This window comes from Rhipicephalus sanguineus, unplaced genomic scaffold, assembly GCF_013339695.2.
Source record: "Rhipicephalus sanguineus isolate Rsan-2018 unplaced genomic scaffold, BIME_Rsan_1.4 Seq612, whole genome shotgun sequence".
Taxonomy (NCBI): Eukaryota; Metazoa; Arthropoda; class Arachnida; order Ixodida; family Ixodidae; genus Rhipicephalus; species Rhipicephalus sanguineus.
In genome coordinates, this window is record NW_023615626.1 from 29322 (window position 1) to 36965 (window position 7644).

Genomic DNA, 7644 nt, shown 5'->3' on the forward strand with positions numbered 1-7644 from the left:
CCCCCCGAAGCAGATTTCTGCCTACACCACTGCACAAACACCCCCCGAAAAAAATTCCTGGGTACGGCCCTGTGTAGAACGGCTAACTTTGGCAACTGGTGGTCGCTGTGAAGGCGTGCAAGTACTTTAATTAGTGTCACCCGAAAAGTCTTTAGAAAATCTTCATTACCCGATTACTATACGACTTGCTAACTTAGTGCCTGTTCACATGAGTGGACTGTAATATACCCTTGGGCGCTGTGGGTACTATGATAAATAAAGAAATAAATAAAGCAAGAAAAAATTTAGGGGGGTGTCAGAACCCCCTCAACCTCCCCCCCCACCCCTTAGTTACGGCCCTGGGGGCTTAATTATGCTCCAATGCACTCTGATCATTTTATTCGTGCGCCTCATTACGTGCGAAAGCAGATAACTTGATTTGCGCCAACCAAATCAGGACTAAACCATGGCATATACATCATCAATACAACGTTCTGTAGTCTTTTGAGGCTCAATTCAGAAACCAAATAGATAAATGCAACATGTTACTAACTTACTATGTAAAGAAACTTTATTGTGTACAACAGAATGCACTTGATCGTTTTCACGGCTTGCCTCACATCACACAAGGCTTTCACCTTTTTACTTTTTTGTCATTCATTTCTTTGACATTTTGTCATTCATTCCGCTGTTTGCGCAAATGCTTTGCGTAAACAGCAGAATTCTCTTAAAGCGCTTTTTCAGCCCTCGGAATGGCGCGTGCCCACTTCAGGAACAGTTCTTGGCAAGTCGGTGCACGGAAAAGGGACATTTTTTCCCAACAAGATATGTAGCCGGAATCACACCCTGGCACGAAGCACCAACGCTGAGTTGTTTTCTTTGAGGTAGACGGCATCTTTGCCAGCACACAGCACTCATGAATCAACAGCGCACGCCAAAAATTCGCAGCAAACTATACAACTACAAACCGCCGGCCAGGCGTTGACAGCCGGATTGATTAGCCTCTCTCCGCGGAAACGCTGACGGCGCCCCAGATGGCAGCGCTACGTTGTGCCCTAGCGGCGATCACGCGAAAGAGGACCACCCTCTCCTATGGCTGGCCGCCGCGCTCAGCACACCTCCCCTTCTAGCCACCCTAGTATGGTGGCTTTTTCTTTCCCTCCTTCTAGCCACCATAACCTGGGGACAGAATCTCTAGGGATTTTCGATCGTGGCGCCGTCACTTCGTAGCGGAGCTCTTTGGAACGCCGCTTCGCCGTCCACGGCCGCCCTGTGATTCCCATGCTGGCTGAAGCGCGATGCATTGCAGCTACCATAGGAAACTCTATGGCAGCTACCATAGACACTAGCGCCAGAGTTCCCTCTAGTAAGTATTGTAGGAAACTCTATGCAAGGGACCATACTTTAGCCATGCCATCGGTGCTTCTTTCTGTCATGGAAGCCGACGACGACGGTAGCAGCAGCAGCGGCTCCGACGACATCCGTAGCGTTTGCGAAGACAAGTGTGATGAATTGTTCGACCCCCCCCCCCCCCCCGAAAAGGATTTAATTATGTTGGAAGTGCAGTCCGGACATATACTGAGAAGGAGGTAAGCAATGAAATGAAATAAATACCACAAAGTAAACTACAAAAGAAAACAAAAGTATAATACTTTGTTTTTTCTTATTATCAGCACGTTAGCAGTTTCGCAAGGTTTTACGTCTCTAATTACGTACTTCCGCTTTCGGTTTCTGGTTGCTCCTGCGAGATACGTTCGGATCTTTGCTCCGTTTCCGATCTCGAGCTTCCCAGGTCTGAGTGTCTGATGGCATCTTCGGCTGAGCCGCACTGGTATAGTGTACTAGAATATTCTCCTAGTGGCGCGTCCTCGAGGGAGGGACAATAGGCCGGTTGAAGCAAACGCCAGTAGACGACACTGGCGGCGCTGCTGCGCCTTTTTCTAGTCGCCGAACCGGTTCGGGCTGGTTTGGGCCGATTCGGACGCGCTTTGCGACTGCTTACTTCGTTCGTCTGTAGTGCGACGCTATAATTTCAACGTGGTAGCACTTGTGAAAAAAAACGGTTGAGGACTTGTTTTTGTTTTGACGCTTCTATGATGCTAAAAAGAAAAAGAGAGTCTCGTTGTACGCCGTGAAATGATGTAAGGAAACGACGGAATAATTTTGTTTAGATGCGGTTCTGTAACCGATAACAAAGTACAAAAATTTTATCACAATCAATGTGTGTCTGTCGAGGCCTTTATTTATTTGTACGCCTTCTGGCATAGGAACGCAGCGCCGACGTTGCTGTGCACTTTTATGTAGTTTGTGACCAGCACGCGATTTAAATGTGATAGATATTGCGCCATAGAAGAAAAACAGGTCCATACATGCTGGGTTTGTGCAATGTATGATAAAAGTTGCGAATACATACTGCTGAGGCGATGTCCCGAACTGCAATGAATCCGCCGGTCTGCAGCCGTTACGCTAGCAGACGACGTTGTCGATACTAGTGTGTTGACGTGGTTTTCAGAAACTTTCTTTACACTATACTACAGTAAATACAGTCTTTTTGTGCTGTAATAAAAGAATCCGTTGCATAAGGAACGCCTACAAACTCGGACAACGTCAGACGCACCGGGAGACAGCGGCCGGTCTACTAGAAAAAGGCGCAGCGGCGGCACCTGGTGGCGTCTACACAAACGGGCACGCGCGCTCCTTCCCGGACGCGTCACTAGGAAATTATTCTATACTCCGCGACAACTTTTCTTGGCACCACTATAGTGCCTAGAATATACTTACTAGTGTGCCGACCGCGGGCGTCGCGGTGGCACGGAGAATGATGCCTTCCACCGGCGGCCACCAGACGGCGATAGCCGTAGGGACCATGCTATGCCGAGCGGCGTCTCTAGCCGACGCGCGCGCCTGTGAGAGACGCCGACGGGCTGTCCCAATGCAGTTTTGCGCTACGGAACGTTGGTTGGGGTGCAAAGCGTAATCGAAGGAATGTGATTTCGTAGCACTAACAAGCGATCGTACGCACAGTTATCATTAATACGCTGCGCGATACCGGCTGTTTCTTCGAAAAATTCTATTATATGCGACACATGACTACAAATGCTAAATTCACGGCAATTTGCAGCTAATTACCTTACATTTACTAATGATCTGTTATTTACCCAAGGACACATATTTTACTAATTATCCATTTAATCAGCTAACGACACATATTTTACTAATTATCTATTTAATCACCTAACGACACATATTTTACTAATTATCTATGTAATCACCTAACGATGCTCAGTGTAGCAATTATTGAAGTGCTTCTCACAAACGACAGCCGCCGGAGTTTAGTCTTCGATTTGTGCTCTTTATATTATTCTCCCACTCGGCTAAACTTAATTAAATCTCTGCGTCCACAGGAGCGCTGAATAATGAGAACCGCTCGTTGTTTGAGCGGTAGCCACTGGTACAATATGGGACAAAACAGGTGCTGTATTTACGCCTCGTTTTCTGCGACCACATCGCGGTCCTGTGAACAGAAACAAGTGCGAAGCGCGCGCACATAAAAGAAACCTAGCAATGACATGCGGAGACACCATAAGCTTCTGGCTCGAAAGCGACAACGCCCCACAAGTTTACAGCAACGGAATATTTCTTAACTCCGTGATCACAACCGACTACGCTTACGAACGGGCACGGCCGCTACATGAAAAAAAAAAAAAAAAACGCGGCCGTGGAACGGGCATCCGCAGCGCAATTCAGCGACGCGCGTGCAACGCGCACGCTTGGCTTGATGCGCCGCTCGGTTAGCATGGTCCCTAAGAGTGTCGCCGTCTGGTGGCGTCCAGTGGAAGGCATCACCGTCGGTGCCAGCGTCTCCCATTGGAAACCCTCGGCGGTCGGCACACTAGTAAGTATATTCTAGGCACTATAGCACCACTGTGGAAGCTACAGAGCCAAAGTGCCTGCATGCGCGCGCGCCAAGAAATAGTACCTATATTTATTTTCTAATTCGAAAAGTCACCTAGCTCGAATAAATAAAGATTTCTTCATTATAAAAAGAGAACGAGTATTGGAAGCCATTCGTGAAAAAATGTTATTGTAAACTTCAAGTTTGTTTCTGTCTTTATTTTTTGGACAGCACCACGTTTTCCTCACGCCTGCACCACATTTTCCTCACGCCTGCTCTCTCCTAGTCTCAGTAAACATGGCGTCCGCGATGCCCCCTGAACCATAGAGTTTCCTACAATACTTACTAGAGGGAACTCTGGCGCTAGTGTCTATGGGAGCTGCAATGCATCGCGCTTCAGCCAGCATGGGAATCATGGGTAGTACACGGATTTGTCTAAACTTCGTTCTTTTGGCTCCGTTTGGCTCCGCGTCGCCTGCATCCGCTTTGTCGCAAAACGAAGTTCAGCAAAAATCAGCAGTTTCACTTCACCACTTTAACTTCTTTAGGCTCACCGATTCAAATCTGGTCACGAAGTTCACAACGATCCATTCTTTTATCCGAAAGAAAACCAAAACATAGCAATAAACAAAGCCACAAGTGCGTTCGAAGCCCACAAGCACGAAGACTAGGCAAATCCGTGTACTACCCATCATTCCCATGGTGGCTGATAGAGTTACTGTATATGCTACCTTTAGGTAGCAGAGTTGCGCATAGGTCCGCCATCTTGCCCGCCGTGGCATCCACGCTAAGCAGGAAAGCCACCTCTCTGGAATGTAGGAGCCGACGCGGCTGCTGTTGTTGCTGCTGTCCTCTCGGCCCAGCGGCTCCGTGCACCTTCTCGTTCGTTCATAACGCGTCGCTGGCACAATGACTTTCGATTCGAAGAAAAAAAAAAGAATGGAAAGCTCGGAGGAACAATAATTTGAGATGGAACAGGTGGTGATGGAACACTATCATAAGTAATATTTTTGTTTTAAATGGCAATTAGAAAAAGTGCGACGGATCACGATTCTGGACCAATTAAATTCAGCCTAATTATTCGTTTCACGTAGTTTTTGATGCAGCGCTTCAAAAGATTAAGTGAATAGCTGAGAAAACAAGTGCTAAAATTATCACTGTATTTTACGAATAGCGCAAGCTAACGAGAATTTCGCGTACGTCTAGGTAGATGTGGCATATAATAAACACTCGGTCATGCTTCAAACTTTTATGCTGCACAGTGCTCGGAATGAATCATGCTGTTTTGATAGACCTGTAAGGATCATATTCACACACATCGCCTCCTTCACGCAGTCACTCGCGCATATTTTTACCGTTTTGTCCCGTTCGATTTTTAATCAACCTTTGACCAGTGAGAGAGAAGCGATATATGTCCTGTTCGTTATCGCCGGCTTCTGACGTCTCATGCGCAGCAGCCACTTGAGACGGCGACGGACGACGGAGACAGACTTGCCACAGGAATCGAGAAGAAGGCCTTTCCGTGCTCTTGTCGGTTCGTGCAGTGGGGGAGCGCAGCATCCTGTCATTGTCGCAACTTCGCAACACTTAGTCAGGGCGCTGCGCCGCGCAGACGTTCGCAAAAACGGACAGCAGAAGACACCACCACAACAACGACAAACAATCCGAACACAGCTGGACCATCTTGCGCTTCGCCGGACGGCTTGATTTGGCTTGATACAGCGGTGGTGGCGCGGCGATCGCCAGCACGCGCGCGGCCGTGAAGTTGGCTTTCCCTAAAACGGATGTTTTTTGCGCACGTGAGCGCGCTGGGCGAATGGTGGCGCGAGCGGCGAGTTCTATCAGAGGCGCAACTCTGCTACCTAAAGGTAGCATATACAGTAACTCTAGTGGCTGAACGATCGCAGCGCCAGAGTTCCCTCTAGGTCATTTTAGGAAACTCTATGCCCTGAACCGTTGGCCTGAACCGTGTGCGGCCGCCAACTCGCCGTTTCGTTCTCCGAAGAAGCTGTACTCTAAATGTGACAGAAAGTGGCTATCAAACCAGACCACGCAAGTTATCTGCAATGTCATCGCTGGAGTGAGGCGCCGTCAGCGTGACTTGTCTGCAAATGCAGTGTGCCGGACTGTCGCCGAGCTCACCGGAGTGAGTGAGCGAACAGTTAAGCGTATCAAGGCTGAAGCTCTGCGGGCCCCACTTGCCTCCCCGAAGCGCAAGAAATTGAATTTCTCGGGCCAAACTGAGAAGCGCATCACCGGCAAGACGCGGCTGCTGCGCTATTACACGTTTGCGTTGGCAGCATTGCGGCGCAAAGTGCACAGCTACTTCATGCGCAAATGAAATACCTACGGGCCGAGAAACTACGCTCTGTGAAGGTGTGTGACCAGCGAAGCTTGATAAAATAATCTGCGTCAGTCTCTTTTTAATTAAGCGTGAGCTCTCTTTAAACCTAAACCCAATTCAGCGGCATCATGGTACTTGCATTCCGTATTTATTCGAATACAATGCGAGCTTTTTCTCCAAATTTTTGCTACTAAAGTCGCCCCTCGCGTTACAATCGTGACCGTGTTACAATCTAGCAAACGCCGTATTCAGGTTGCGGTGTGCGCTTGGTGGCGTTCATCATATTCTCATGTGTCTTATTTTGTTGTCTTCGGGCTTCACCCGCAAAGACTGTTTGGAATGCTCCGCGCAGACCGCGATGCGATGTTCCAGAAGCGCCACGGTTGTTTTAGATCTTTCTGTTAAGATTGCGCGCGGTACGCGAATAGTCAGAGATTACGTGGCCACCAGCGATAACACTGGAACATTCGATAGAACATGTATAAAAGCCGACACGCTTTACGACTTGTCAGAATTATTGACGGACGACGCTCTGACTGACTCGTTTCCCGCCCACAAGTTTGGCCAAATAAAGAGTTTCATCTTCGACACACCCACTGCTGCCTTCGTCAACGTAACAACCCTGTGACAATATACAGTACAGTAGGTAGATGCATCTACGCACGCTGATGTTCCCATTTTGCATGTAGACGTGGTGCTAAACGCTCTAGCGATGCGAGCAAGCGAAACCGAAACTGGAACTTAAATCGGCTGCAAGATGCCGAACTACTTGCGTAGTAACACAAATGTGCGGATGCCCCGCCTCCGTAGCCTTCGCTCCAATGCCAAGATAAGTTGTCGCCGAGTATAGTACACTATACGCACTGGCACCGTGGCGGTGGAAGGGAAGTTACGTCAAACACCGCCCGAGTTTCAGGCCCCGCTACGGCCCAGACGAACGTGTGAGCCAGGGAACTCGAATCTGCGACAGCAGCGCCGTCTGCGAGACGCGCACAGCAGTCGAAATTCAGCAGACGACATTTTGCAACGGCGGATTTGCACTGGAATTGAGAGCGCGAACGACGAAAAACCAGACGATTAGAGACGCTTGCGAGACGCTGTGCGTCCAGCGTGAACTCGCCTGCTCTACACGCGCTTTTGCTGCGTCAGTTTTGCACAAACTCGACGAAGGTTGGTAGTTTCTGCATCGTCTTTGCTCTCCGGTGAAATCCCGACAGCAAAAGTGGCCTTGTGTGAGCAGGGCCGGACGATTTACAGCGCACGCATGTTTTACCTCCAGTCAGGCCGTGTTCTGCTGCAGCGATGGAACGTCGCAGCGTCGTCTGCCAGCGCGCGCTGAACGATGGGATTGCACCACGCTCCACCGTCGATCTCCGCGGTGGCGCGGTGGGCGTGCACTCGTGTCGTGGCCGGCCCAGCCGAACAT